Below are 15,078 nucleotides of genomic sequence, written 5' to 3'. Positions count from 1 at the left end.
TGATTAGAAATTGTATTGGTGAATGGTTTTTCACTTGTTGGGCCATTGTTTGCTGCTAAGTTTCCATATCCCTTACCTGCTGTGTCCCTGGCAGTGTATTGATTAATATAATTGGTGTAAGTAGTAGCTTTAATGTTTGTAACCTGGGACCCTTGAGTTAATTCTTTTTCTTGTTATAGCCCACCACACCTTTGCTCTGTAGGAATGCAACTTTATCTAATGCTTTTTTGGAGGGTGGCTCCTGACCAACCACCTTTAGAGAAAAATAAGTTTTCTGAAGAAAAGGTCTTAAAATGTTAACAGGCCTCCGGGCCAGAAGATGATGCAAATCACCTAAGCTTTTGCATATGATAAGTTTGCAGGAAGAAAGCCTGGTTTGCTGCAAGACTCGACCCCTTCCCCCATTATCCTCTATGCATAACTTAAGGTATAAAAACTACTTTGAAAAATAAAGTGCGGGCCTTGTTCACCGAAACTTGGTCTCACCATGTCGTTCTTTCTCTTACCTTCTGGCTGAATTATTCAGCCTCTTTTCTCCACTGAATTTCCTCACTGAGCTATCCTCATTCTATTACTCTTTATATCCTTAATTAACATTTAATTAAGCAGTGGTTTCCTGATCTTCGCCTACGCCGTCTCTCCTTCGAATACCCTGGATCAGCCGGGGCTGGTCCCCGGCACCCTACCATGGCTCGAGAGCAATGAGGCGCTCGCCCTCGCCACTCGCATGGAGACCCGACTTCCCTGGCGCCCCACGAGAGGCTCACTGACCTCGCCGTCGTACCTCGTGAGAAAGCGCACACTGGGGCCGCCGCTCGAGAACAACCCCAAGACTCCCCCGGCATCGCGAGATGAGGGCCTTCGTCTCCTGCATGGCCTAGAGACCAATCTCGCGACCTCTCTCCAAACGCCTCAGGAGGCTTGACTCGCTTTAGTCCACCCAGTGAGCTCCAAGAGATACCCGTCGCGACTCGAGAGCAGAGCGGGGTTCTTTGCTTCCACTCGAGATGGAGGCCTGTCTCCCCGGGTGTGTCTGGAATGCAACCCCGAGATCCCTGTCGCCCCTGGAGAGGAACACTGGCTTCTGGACACAAGCCTAGATGAGGTCTATTGGCCCTGCAGTCACTCGAGAGAAATCCCCAGCTTTCCTTCGCAACTCGAATGGAAGATTGGACTTCCCTGGGCCTACACAAGAGGCATCCTGAATTCCCCGTCGTAATTCGAGAATCCTGCTACACCTCGAGAAAAACCACGTGGTTCCCCCGTCATCGCAAGATGTAGCCCTGTGCCGCTACAGCGTCTCAGGAGAAGTCCCACTTTAGGAATTGGAGTTCGAAACGGTACTTGTCACCCTTGATGCGACCCACAAAGTGCCCCGACATCCCGGTCTCCCTCGAGAGGAACACCGAAGTTTTCCGGCAACACTTCCTCGGAGCCTCTTCTACCCTCCTGATCTGGACAGGAGGGTCGACTCCCCTGCTTTGTCTGGAAGGGGTTCCCGACCTTCCGGTCGCACCTCAGGATGAGGCCGGTCTCACGACGACATTCCAGACGTGGCCTCGTGGGTGGTTCCACATTCCGAAGGACCCCGATTTCCCGGTCCCCTCTTGATAAGAACCCGATGCCCGGACACCTCTTCGAACTCCACCCTGTGAATGAAGTCAACACGAAGGGGCAGTGACTCGCCCGTGCATCGTCGGGAAAAGACCCCCAGGTTCCAAATACCGCTCGACAAGTGGCCTGTCTCCCCGGGAACACCTCGAGAGGCAAGCGGAGTTCCATGCCTCAACCCAAGACGAGGCCTGACTCTCCTGTCCCAAGTCTGCAGGGACCTTGCGATCGGAGTCTGAAGTCAGAGGAACCCTGAGGTTCCTGCCTCAACTGGAGATGAGGCCCTCTTCCAATGCACCAAACCCAGTGGAGTGCCGAGAGGCCCCTCCCACCTCCAGTTTCCCTGACTTCTCAGAGCCACCATGAGAAGCCCCCTGAGGTCACCTGCACAAGTCGAGGGACCCCAGGGTGTCCTGCCTCAACCCGAGAAAGACCTCGAGAGACCTTCTTCAACACGTCTCGAGGCCAGATTCCCCTACTATGACTTGAGAGTAAAGACGCGCTCCCCCTCGCCATTCGCATGGAGACCCGACTTCCTTGCCGCCCCACGAGAGGCTCACTGACCTCGCCGTCGTACCTCGCGAGAAACCGCACACTGGGGCCGCCGCTCGAGAACAACCCCGAGCCTCCCCCGTCATCGCGACTTGAGGGCCTTCGTCTCCTGTATGGCCTAGAGACCAGTCTCTCGACCTCTCTCCAAACGCCTCAGGAGGCTTGACTCCCTTTAGTCCACCCAGTGAGCTCCAAGAGATACCCGTCGCGACTCAAGAGCAGAGCGGGGTTCTTTGCTTCCACTCGAGATGGATGCCTGTCTCCCCGGGTGCGTCTGGAATGCAACCCCGAGATCCCTTTCGCCCCTGGAGAGGAACATTGGCTTCTGGACACAAGCCTAGATGAGGTCTATTGGCCCTGCAGTCACTCGAGAGCAATCCCCAGCTTTCCTTCGCAACTCGAATGGAAGATTGGACTTCCCTGGGCCAACACAAGAGGCATCCTGAGTTCCCCATCGTAACTCGAGAATCCCGCTGCAACTCGAGAAAATCCACGTGGTTCCCCGGTCATCGCAAGATGAAGCCCTTTCCCGCTACAGTGTCTCAGGAGAAGTCCCACGTTAGGTATTGGAGGTCGAAACGGTACTTGGCACCCTTGATGCGACCCACAAAGTGCCCCGACATCCCGGTCTCCCTCAAGAGGAACACCGAGGTTTTCCCGAACCACTTCCTCTGAGCCCCTTCTGCCCTCCTGATCTCGACAGGAGGGTCGACTCCGCTGCTTTGTCTGGAAGGGGTTCCCGACCTTCCGGTCGCACCTCAGGATGAGGCCGGTCTCACGACGACATTCCAGACGTAGCCTCGTGGGTGCTTCCACATTGTGAAGGACCCCGATTTCCCGGTCCCCTCTTGATAAGAACCCGATGCCCGGACACCTCTCCGAACTCCACCCTGTGAATGAAGTCAACACGAAGGGGCAGTCACTCGTCCATGTATCGTCCGGAAAAACCCCCAGGTTCCAAATACAGCTCGACAAGTGGCCTCTCTCCCCGGGGAGACCTCGAGAGATAAGCGGAGTTCCATGCCACAACCCAAGACGAGGCCTGACTCTCCTGTTCCCAGTCTGCAGGGACCCTGCGATCAGAGTCTGAAATCAGAGGAACCCGGACGTTCCTGCCTCACCTGGAGATGAGGCCCTCTTCCAATGCACCAAACCCAGTGGAGTGCCGAGAGGCCCCTCCCACCTCCAGTTTCCCTGACTTCTCAGAGCCACCATGAGAAGCCCCCTGAGGTCACCTGCACAAGTCCAGGGAAGCCAGGGTTTCCTGCCTCAATCCGAGAAAGACCTCGAAAAAACAGGAACAAAATGAAAATTTAAATGTGATATGAGCTTTTAGATAAACTATGAACACTAATTACACTCGAAAATATCTGCCTATGAGAGTCTTGATTGAAGGCAGAGGAGAAGGGGACGACAGAGGCTAAGATGGTTGGATGGCATCACTGATTCGATGGACATGAGTTTGAGCAAGCCCCTGGAGTTGGTGATGGACACGGAAGCCCAGCGTCCTGCAGGCCACGGGGTCCCAAAGAGTCAGACACGACTGAGCCACTGAACTGAACTGAACATACAATCGTTTCTCCAGGTGTTTTGGTTACCCGAGTTTCTATCCTGTGCTAAACTAAGTGACGACAGTGTACTGAAGAGCTGGGTCATTTCCAAATAAATTAAAGTTCTGAAACATTCACGCCTTGAAAGGACCTCCCTTTTACACAGAAACAAAAGAGATTTTTGACTATCCAATAAGAGTGTCTGGCACCATCCTGACATGTGAAACGTAAGAAAGCAATTTTTTTTGTTTTGTTTGGTTCTGATCTTGGGTGTGTGTGTGTGTGTGTGTGTGTGTGTGTGTGTGTGCGTGCGTGCGGGGGAGGGGAGGGGCGCTACTATCACTGATAGGTATGTTCACCAATCTGTCGAATGCCAATATAAAAGTCAGTTCTTGGTTGCTGAAGGGAACTGTATGACTTGGTATTAAAAGAAGGTATGTGGCATGAAATCGCATTTTCTGAAGGAAAACGACGTCGTTCTTTCTTCCAGGTGGCAGTTTCAGGATGGGAGAAGCAAAGGAATGGGTACAGAATGGGATCAGGAGGTTGTAGGGAAAGTGGACCCCCAGAAAAGAGTGTTGTGCCTAGCACAAGGTTTCTTGAGAGGTTGAACTGCCTTTGCTAATGGATTTTAAGTTTCTTTACCTCTTCCGTGATCTCTTCTAGGTTGACCTAGAACAGAAATCTTTTGTTAGCTTTGGCTAAGTGGAGAAGTATTGCTTCACGGTGACTTGTGTGATCCTACCTGACTGTTCTAAACCCTTTTGATATCTATGCACTGCTGCTGCTGCTGCTGCTGCTGCTGCTGCTGCGAAGTCGTTTCAGTCGTGTCCGAGTCTGTGTGACCCCATGGACGGCAGCCCACCAGGCCCCGCAGTCCCTGGGGTTCTCCAGGCAAGAACACTGGAGTGGGTTGCCATGTCCTCCTCCAATGCATGAAAGTGAAATGTGAAAGTGAAGTCGCTCAGTCGTGCCCGACTCTGAGCGACCCCATGGACTGCAGCCTACCAGGCTCTTGGGTCCATGGGATTTTCCAGGCAAGAGTACTGGAGTGGGGTGCCATTGCCTTCTCCCATATCTATTCACAAGCCTGCCTAAATCATTGACTTCTAGCCACCTTTGGGATGCCAATGACCACCCAGCCTTACCAGGCCACAGAGGAGAGAAAACACTTAACCACAGGAGGTCCGGGTAAGGAACAAGGAACTAACAAGCTCCCAGCAACCAGGATTCTGCAGAGGTCAACAAGAGGTCAGCAAGAGATGGGAGACTGCAGTCCAGAGGTCCTAGCAACTTCCAGCGAGCAGCAAAGACCCAGCATAGTCAAAACGAATTCAATGTTACCCAAAACAAATAAATAAACGGACAGAAGTTCTTGGAACACACGACTGAGGTTAGGGGTGAGGCAGTACATGTATGTGCCAGGATACTCTTAAAGTATACTCTTAACATAGATGAGGAGAACAAGGTAGGAGGAAAACTTACTGTTTGGTTCAGGTCGCTTCGGAGCCTTTTGGGGGAACCGACCTGAAGCCAGAGTCTAGCGGAAATACACAGGCTTTGAACATCGCTGAAGACCAACATTTCCTAAGGAAAAAACGCATTGCTTAGCTCAAGGTTTGTCTGGGAAATTCTTACACATCAGGAGATGGCTCCGAGGTGGATTTCTACAAAGAACATCCATGCAAAGGACAAGCCTGCACAGCTCTGTGCACATGTGCCCCCTCCCCCCCTCACAGACAGCGGCATTTCCAAGTGACCTCCTAAGGCCTTCGCCAAACTACAGGGGCACCTCTGGGCTTCCTGTTTCCCTCATTTTTCGGAATCTTTTCTAAAAAAAAAGAAACACAAAAAGCAAATTAAAAAAAAAAAAAAACCCGCACATTTCTTCGTACAATGCCACAGTGGAAGGAACACAGGCCTTCAATATTAAGACCTAAATTTGCAAAAAACTTGGAGCTTGGTTTTTTGTTTTGTTTGGTTTTGTTTTGTTTGAATCAAACCACCACATCATTTAAAATTTTTACACGTTCTAATTATTCGGTTCCCAAACACCAAACTTGTACTGCACACGGTCCCCATGGAAAGGCCCCCTCAGCAGGACAGCCACAGATGCTGCCATGAAAGGGCAGCAGGGTGCCCTCCTCCCTTGTTTGCTGCCTGGGCGGCCACCGGGTTTTGAAACCCATGCACCCTACTAAGTTTCTAGGGTGCAATTCGTGGACCCTTCCCTTTCCCATCCCAGCAGGTGGTCAAGGGCCCGCTGGCCTCCAAAGTGCCAGAAGCAGGGCTGGGCCAGCCGGCCAGAGTTCAGGGTTCTGGCCCTTGGACTTGCAGCGGACACTCGGCTGCTTGGGAAAACCGCGCGGCTCTGACCTTTCAGCAAAGGGGTGGAGCGGTCAAGGCCTTGAGCCCAAAGGCGAGGCCTTTCTGCGACCGCCAGGTTGTGCCAACAGAGGGCGGACTACGTGGTTCCCTGCTCCACGCAGTCCCAGTTCCCTGACCTGTGGTCCGCACCCCTCCGCCGCGCCCACTGGATGCCGACCCTTGGGGACCCAGGAGCGCACGCAGTGGGCGTTCCCAGCCGCCACGGCGACCCCCGAGAGGACAACGGGGAAGCCCTCCCCCACCCCCGCCAGGAGCCGACCCCCGCCCCGCGCCGCCCCGCCCCTGCCATGCTCCCGGTGCCTTCCCAGCCGCAGTGGGGATCCCCGGAGCACAACTGGGACCGCCCCCCATCCCCGCCACGACCCGATTCCCGACCCGCGCCGCCCGGCTTCGCCCCGCCCCGGGCGCGCTCCCGGTGCGCTGCCCACCTTCACCACGGGCTCCCGGTGAGCCCCGCCCCCACGCCCGGTTCCAGGAGAGCCTCTGGGACCTCGCTCCCGCCGCCCGGTGAAACGGGAGGACAATCCATCCAGCCCACAGAGGCAATCCAAGCTGTCTAGAATTCAGGGATCAAACGAGGGCTACGGAAAGGAAAGACGACCTGACCTAGGAGGGCCATGATATTCTATAGAACCGGACAAAGTTGGTTTCCAAGGAAACTTGATTCCTTGGAACCCGGAAAGCTGGTTCTTTTCATATGCAATTCCAAACCATGAGCTCCTTCCCAAAGCCTGCCTGGCCGCCAGCCCCACCCCCCACTCCCCAGAAAAAACGGCTCAAAGAAATCTTTTCCATCTCAGGCGGAAAACTGGAAGATGTCTTGTCTTGTCTGTCTGGATTGATGTCTGTGTCAGTGTGAGCCTTGTGATTTTTGATAATAGTGCTCAAGTTCTGAGTTCTTATTTCAATGGTCTCAAGACAAGGCAGCCCTTGCAAACCCAACTGCTTCCAATACAAGAAAACTTTGACCTCAGGGAATGTCAGAGTCCCGTGAACTGGGAACTAGTCAATATGAAATATCTAGTAGTTTTGTTTTTGCTCCTCTACTGTAGACATGTCTAAGAGTCATCAACATGAAGCACAAAATGTTCATAGTGCCTCGGTTTGTTCTAAGGTAAAAATTGCTATATCGTTCTATCTGTCACAAGCTTGTCAACGAGAAAGTACCTCGAAAGAACAGGAACAAAACGAAAAATTAAATGTGATATGAGCTTTTAGATAAACTATGAACACTAATTACACTCGAAAATATCTGCCTATGAGAGTCTTGATTGAAGGCAGAGGAGAAGGGGACGACAGAGGCTAAGATGGTTGGATGGCATCACTGATTCGATGGACATGAGTTTGAGCAAGCCCCTGGAGTTGGTGATGGACACGGAAGCCCAGCGTCCTGCAGGCCACGGGGTCCCAAAGAGTCAGACACGACTGAGCCACTGAACTGAACTGAACATACAATCGTTTCTCCAGGTGTTTTGGTTACCCGAGTTTCTATCCTGTGCTAAACTAAGTGACGACAGTGTACTGAAGAGCTGGGTCATTTCCAAATAAATTCAAGTTCTGAAACATTCACGCCTTGAAAGGACCTCCCTTTTACACAGAAACAAAAGAGATTTTTGACTATCCAATAAGAGTGTCTGGCACCATCCTGACATGTGAAACGTAAGAAAGCAATTTTTTTTGTTTTGTTTGGTTCTGATCTTGGGTGTGTGTGTGTGTGTGTGTGTGTGTGTGCGCGTGCGTGCGGGGGAGGGGAGGGGCGCTACTATCACTGATAGGTATGTTCACCAATCTGTCGAATGCCAATATAAAAGTCAGTTCTTGGTTGCTGAAGGGAACTGTATGACTTGGTATTAAAAGAAGGTATGTGGCATGAAATCGCATTTTCTGAAGGAAAACGACGTCGTTCTTTCTTCCAGGTGGCAGTTTGAGGATGGGAGAAGCAAAGGAATGGGTACAGAATGGGATCAGGAGGTTGTAGGGAAAGTGGACCCCCAGAAAAGAGTGTTGTGCCTAGCACAAGGTTTCTTGAGAGGTTGAACTGCCTTTGCTAATGGATTTTAAGTTTCTTTACCTCTTCCGTGATCTCTTCTAGGTTGACCTAGAACAGAAATCTTTTGTTAGCTTTGGCTAAGTGGAGAAGTATTGCTTCACGGTGACTTGTGTGATCCTACCTGACTGTTCTAAACCCTTTTGATATCTATGCACTGCTGCTGCTGCTGCTGCTGCTGCTGCTGCTGCGAAGTCGTTTCAGTCGTGTCCGAGTCTGTGTGACCCCATGGACGGCAGCCCACCAGGCCCCGCAGTCCCTGGGGTTCTCCAGGCAAGAACACTGGAGTGGGTTGCCATGTCCTCCTCCAATGCATGAAAGTGAAATGTGAAAGTGAAGTCGCTCAGTCGTGCCCGACTCTGAGCGACCCCATGGACTGCAGCCTACCAGGCTCTTGGGTCCATGGGATTTTCCAGGCAAGAGTACTGGAGTGGGGTGCCATTGCCTTCTCCCATATCTATTCACAAGCCTGCCTAAATCATTGACTTCTAGCCACCTTTGGGATGCCAATGACCACCCAGCCTTACCAGGCCACAGAGGAGAGAAAACACTTAACCACAGGAGGTCCGGGTAAGGAACAAGGAACTAACAAGCTCCCAGCAACCAGGATTCTGCAGAGGTCAACAAGAGGTCAGCAAGAGATGGGAGACTGCAGTCCAGAGGTCCTAGCAACTTCCAGCGAGCAGCAAAGACCCAGCATAGTCAAAACGAATTCAATGTTACCCAAAACAAATAAATAAACGGACAGAAGTTCTTGGAACACACGACTGAGGTTAGGGGTGAGGCAGTACATGTATGTGCCAGGATACTCTTAAAGTATACTCTTAACATAGATGAGGAGAACAAGGTAGGAGGAAAACTTACTGTTTGGTTCAGGTCGCTTCGGAGCCTTTTGGGGGAACCGACCTGAAGCCAGAGTCTAGCGGAAATACACAGGCTTTGAACATCGCTGAAGACCAACATTTCCTAAGGAAAAAACGCATTGCTTAGCTCAAGGTTTGTCTGGGAAATTCTTACACATCAGGAGATGGCTCCGAGGTGGATTTCTACAAAGAACATCCATGCAAAGGACAAGCCTGCACAGCTCTGTGCACATGTGCCCCCTCCCCCCCTCACAGACAGCGGCATTTCCAAGTGACCTCCTAAGGCCTTCGCCAAACTACAGGGGCACCTCTGGGCTTCCTGTTTCCCTCATTTTTCGGAATCTTTTCTAAAAAAAAAGAAACACAAAAAGCAAATTAAAAAAAAAAAAAAACCCGCACATTTCTTCGTACAATGCCACAGTGGAAGGAACACAGGCCTTCAATATTAAGACCTAAATTTGCAAAAAACTTGGAGCTTGGTTTTTTGTTTTGTTTGGTTTTGTTTTGTTTGAATCAAACCACCACATCATTTAAAATTTTTACACGTTCTAATTATTCGGTTCCCAAACACCAAACTTGTACTGCACACGGTCCCCATGGAAAGGCCCCCTCAGCAGGACAGCCACAGATGCTGCCATGAAAGGGCAGCAGGGTGCCCTCCTCCCTTGTTTGCTGCCTGGGCGGCCACCGGGTTTTGAAACCCATGCACCCTACTAAGTTTCTAGGGTGCAATTCGTGGACCCTTCCCTTTCCCATCCCAGCAGGTGGTCAAGGGCCCGCTGGCCTCCAAAGTGCCAGAAGCAGGGCTGGGCCAGCCGGCCAGAGTTCAGGGTTCTGGCCCTTGGACTTGCAGCGGACACTCGGCTGCTTGGGAAAACCGCGCGGCTCTGACCTTTCAGCAAAGGGGTGGAGCGGTCAAGGCCTTGAGCCCAAAGGCGAGGCCTTTCTGCGACCGCCAGGTTGTGCCAACAGAGGGCGGACTACGTGGTTCCCTGCTCCACGCAGTCCCAGTTCCCTGACCTGTGGTCCGCACCCCTCCGCCGCGCCCACTGGATGCCGACCCTTGGGGACCCAGGAGCGCACGCAGTGGGCGTTCCCAGCCGCCACGGCGACCCCCGAGAGGACAACGGGGAAGCCCTCCCCCACCCCCGCCAGGAGCCGACCCCCGCCCCGCGCCGCCCCGCCCCTGCCATGCTCCCGGTGCCTTCCCAGCCGCAGTGGGGATCCCCGGAGCACAACTGGGACCGCCCCCCATCCCCGCCACGACCCGATTCCCGACCCGCGCCGCCCGGCTTCGCCCCGCCCCGGGCGCGCTCCCGGTGCGCGGCCCACCTTCACCACGGGCTCCCGGTGAGCCCCGCCCCCACGCCCGGTTCCAGGAGAGCCTCTGGGACCTCGCTCCCGCCGCCCGGTGAAACGGGAGGACAATCCATCCAGCCCACAGAGGCAATCCAAGCTGTCTAGAATTCAGGGATCAAACGAGGGCTACGGAAAGGAAAGACGACCTGACCTAGGAGGGCCATGATATTCTATAGAACCGGACAAAGTTGGTTTCCAAGGAAACTTGATTCCTTGGAACCCGGAAAGCTGGTTCTTTTCATATGCAATTCCAAACCATGAGCTCCTTCCCAAAGCCTGCCTGGCCGCCAGCCCCACCCCCCACTCCCCAGAAAAAACGGCTCAAAGAAATCTTTTCCATCTCAGGCGGAAAACTGGAAGATGTCTTGTCTTGTCTGTCTGGATTGATGTCTGTGTCAGTGTGAGCCTTGTGATTTTTGATAATAGTGCTCAAGTTCTGAGTTCTTATTTCAATGGTCTCAAGACAAGGCAGCCCTTGCAAACCCAACTGCTTCCAATACAAGAAAACTTTGACCTCAGGGAATGTCAGAGTCCCGTGAACTGGGAACTAGTCAATATGAAATATCTAGTAGTTTTGTTTTTGCTCCTCTACTGTAGACATGTCTAAGAGTCATCAACATGAAGCACAAAATGTTCATAGTGCCTCGGTTTGTTCTAAGGTAAAAATTGCTATATCGTTCTATCTGTCACAAGCTTGTCAACGAGAAAGTACCTCGAAAGAACAGGAACAAAACGAAAAATTAAATGTGATATGAGCTTTTAGATAAACTATGAACACTAATTACACTCGAAAATATCTGCCTATGAGAGTCTTGATTGAAGGCAGAGGAGAAGGGGACGACAGAGGCTAAGATGGTTGGATGGCATCACTGATTCGATGGACATGAGTTTGAGCAAGCCCCTGGAGTTGGTGATGGACACGGAAGCCCAGCGTCCTGCAGGCCACGGGGTCCCAAAGAGTCAGACACGACTGAGCCACTGAACTGAACTGAACATACAATCGTTTCTCCAGGTGTTTTGGTTACCCGAGTTTCTATCCTGTGCTAAACTAAGTGACGACAGTGTACTGAAGAGCTGGGTCATTTCCAAATAAATTCAAGTTCTGAAACATTCACGCCTTGAAAGGACCTCCCTTTTACACAGAAACAAAAGAGATTTTTGACTATCCAATAAGAGTGTCTGGCACCATCCTGACATGTGAAACGTAAGAAAGCAATTTTTTTTGTTTTGTTTGGTTCTGATCTTGGGGTGTGTGTGTGTGTGTGTGTGTGTGTGTGCGCGTGCGTGCGGGGGAGGGGAGGGGCGCTACTATCACTGATAGGTATGTTCACCAATCTGTCGAATGCCAATATAAAAGTCAGTTCTTGGTTGCTGAAGGGAACTGTATGACTTGGTATTAAAAGAAGGTATGTGGCATGAAATCGCATTTTCTGAAGGAAAACGACGTCGTTCTTTCTTCCAGGTGGCAGTTTGAGGATGGGAGAAGCAAAGGAATGGGTACAGAATGGGATCAGGAGGTTGTAGGGAAAGTGGACCCCCAGAAAAGAGTGTTGTGCCTAGCACAAGGTTTCTTGAGAGGTTGAACTGCCTTTGCTAATGGATTTTAAGTTTCTTTACCTCTTCCGTGATCTCTTCTAGGTTGACCTAGAACAGAAATCTTTTGTTAGCTTTGGCTAAGTGGAGAAGTATTGCTTCACGGTGACTTGTGTGATCCTACCTGACTGTTCTAAACCCTTTTGATATCTATGCACTGCTGCTGCTGCTGCTGCTGCTGCTGCTGCTGCGAAGTCGTTTCAGTCGTGTCCGAGTCTGTGTGACCCCATGGACGGCAGCCCACCAGGCCCCGCAGTCCCTGGGGTTCTCCAGGCAAGAACACTGGAGTGGGTTGCCATGTCCTCCTCCAATGCATGAAAGTGAAATGTGAAAGTGAAGTCGCTCAGTCGTGCCCGACTCTGAGCGACCCCATGGACTGCAGCCTACCAGGCTCTTGGGTCCATGGGATTTTCCAGGCAAGAGTACTGGAGTGGGGTGCCATTGCCTTCTCCCATATCTATTCACAAGCCTGCCTAAATCATTGACTTCTAGCCACCTTTGGGATGCCAATGACCACCCAGCCTTACCAGGCCACAGAGGAGAGAAAACACTTAACCACAGGAGGTCCGGGTAAGGAACAAGGAACTAACAAGCTCCCAGCAACCAGGATTCTGCAGAGGTCAACAAGAGGTCAGCAAGAGATGGGAGACTGCAGTCCAGAGGTCCTAGCAACTTCCAGCGAGCAGCAAAGACCCAGCATAGTCAAAACGAATTCAATGTTACCCAAAACAAATAAATAAACGGACAGAAGTTCTTGGAACACACGACTGAGGTTAGGGGTGAGGCAGTACATGTATGTGCCAGGATACTCTTAAAGTATACTCTTAACATAGATGAGGAGAACAAGGTAGGAGGAAAACTTACTGTTTGGTTCAGGTCGCTTCGGAGCCTTTTGGGGGAACCGACCTGAAGCCAGAGTCTAGCGGAAATACACAGGCTTTGAACATCGCTGAAGACCAACATTTCCTAAGGAAAAAACGCATTGCTTAGCTCAAGGTTTGTCTGGGAAATTCTTACACATCAGGAGATGGCTCCGAGGTGGATTTCTACAAAGAACATCCATGCAAAGGACAAGCCTGCACAGCTCTGTGCACATGTGCCCCCTCCCCCCCTCACAGACAGCGGCATTTCCAAGTGACCTCCTAAGGCCTTCGCCAAACTACAGGGGCACCTCTGGGCTTCCTGTTTCCCTCATTTTTCGGAATCTTTTCTAAAAAAAAAGAAACACAAAAAGCAAATTAAAAAAAAAAAAAAACCCGCACATTTCTTCGTACAATGCCACAGTGGAAGGAACACAGGCCTTCAATATTAAGACCTAAATTTGCAAAAAACTTGGAGCTTGGTTTTTTGTTTTGTTTGGTTTTGTTTTGTTTGAATCAAACCACCACATCATTTAAAATTTTTACACGTTCTAATTATTCGGTTCCCAAACACCAAACTTGTACTGCACACGGTCCCCATGGAAAGGCCCCCTCAGCAGGACAGCCACAGATGCTGCCATGAAAGGGCAGCAGGGTGCCCTCCTCCCTTGTTTGCTGCCTGGGCGGCCACCGGGTTTTGAAACCCATGCACCCTACTAAGTTTCTAGGGTGCAATTCGTGGACCCTTCCCTTTCCCATCCCAGCAGGTGGTCAAGGGCCCGCTGGCCTCCAAAGTGCCAGAAGCAGGGCTGGGCCAGCCGGCCAGAGTTCAGGGTTCTGGCCCTTGGACTTGCAGCGGACACTCGGCTGCTTGGGAAAACCGCGCGGCTCTGACCTTTCAGCAAAGGGGTGGAGCGGTCAAGGCCTTGAGCCCAAAGGCGAGGCCTTTCTGCGACCGCCAGGTTGTGCCAACAGAGGGCGGACTACGTGGTTCCCTGCTCCACGCAGTCCCAGTTCCCTGACCTGTGGTCCGCACCCCTCCGCCGCGCCCACTGGATGCCGACCCTTGGGGACCCAGGAGCGCACGCAGTGGGCGTTCCCAGCCGCCACGGCGACCCCCGAGAGGACAACGGGGAAGCCCTCCCCCACCCCCGCCAGGAGCCGACCCCCGCCCCGCGCCGCCCCGCCCCTGCCATGCTCCCGGTGCCTTCCCAGCCGCAGTGGGGATCCCCGGAGCACAACTGGGACCGCCCCCCATCCCCGCCACGACCCGATTCCCGACCCGCGCCGCCCGGCTTCGCCCCGCCCCGGGCGCGCTCCCGGTGCGCGGCCCACCTTCACCACGGGCTCCCGGTGAGCCCCGCCCCCACGCCCGGTTCCAGGAGAGCCTCTGGGACCTCGCTCCCGCCGCCCGGTGAAACGGGAGGACAATCCATCCAGCCCACAGAGGCAATCCAAGCTGTCTAGAATTCAGGGATCAAACGAGGGCTACGGAAAGGAAAGACGACCTGACCTAGGAGGGCCATGATATTCTATAGAACCGGACAAAGTTGGTTTCCAAGGAAACTTGATTCCTTGGAACCCGGAAAGCTGGTTCTTTTCATATGCAATTCCAAACCATGAGCTCCTTCCCAAAGCCTGCCTGGCCGCCAGCCCCACCCCCCACTCCCCAGAAAAAACGGCTCAAAGAAATCTTTTCCATCTCAGGCGGAAAACTGGAAGATGTCTTGTCTTGTCTGTCTGGATTGATGTCTGTGTCAGTGTGAGCCTTGTGATTTTTGATAATAGTGCTCAAGTTCTGAGTTCTTATTTCAATGGTCTCAAGACAAGGCAGCCCTTGCAAACCCAACTGCTTCCAATACAAGAAAACTTTGACCTCAGGGAATGTCAGAGTCCCGTGAACTGGGAACTAGTCAATATGAAATATCTAGTAGTTTTGTTTTTGCTCCTCTACTGTAGACATGTCTAAGAGTCATCAACATGAAGCACAAAATGTTCATAGTGCCTCGGTTTGTTCTAAGGTAAAAATTGCTATATCGTTCTATCTGTCACAAGCTTGTCAACGAGAAAGTACCTCGAAAGAACAGGAACAAAACGAAAAATTAAATGTGATATGAGCTTTTAGATAAACTATGAACACTAATTACACTCGAAAATATCTGCCTATGAGAGTCTTGATTGAAGGCAGAGGAGAAGGGGACGACAGAGGCTAAGATGGTTGGATGGCATCACTGATTCGATGGACATGAGTTTGA

General features: G+C 51.9%; 1 long non-coding RNA gene across 1 annotated transcript; it reads right to left on the bottom strand.

The window, feature by feature from the left end:
• Positions 1 to 1,609: 1,609 nt before the first annotated feature.
• Positions 1,610 to 3,414, bottom strand: LOC113889154. The gene is made up of 3 exons (XR_003510162.1): positions 3,399 to 3,414; positions 2,921 to 3,053; positions 1,610 to 1,649 (listed from the first exon to the last, which is right to left on the bottom strand). It is a non-coding gene; the product is annotated as an uncharacterized LOC113889154 (long non-coding RNA).
• Positions 3,415 to 15,078: the final 11,664 nt, after the last annotated feature.

This window comes from Bos indicus x Bos taurus, unplaced genomic scaffold (genome assembly GCF_003369695.1).
Source record: "Bos indicus x Bos taurus breed Angus x Brahman F1 hybrid unplaced genomic scaffold, Bos_hybrid_MaternalHap_v2.0 tig00003715_arrow_arrow_obj, whole genome shotgun sequence".
NCBI classification, from domain to species: Eukaryota; Metazoa; Chordata; class Mammalia; order Artiodactyla; family Bovidae; genus Bos; species Bos indicus x Bos taurus.
This window is presented reverse-complemented; position numbering and strand designations above follow the sequence as displayed.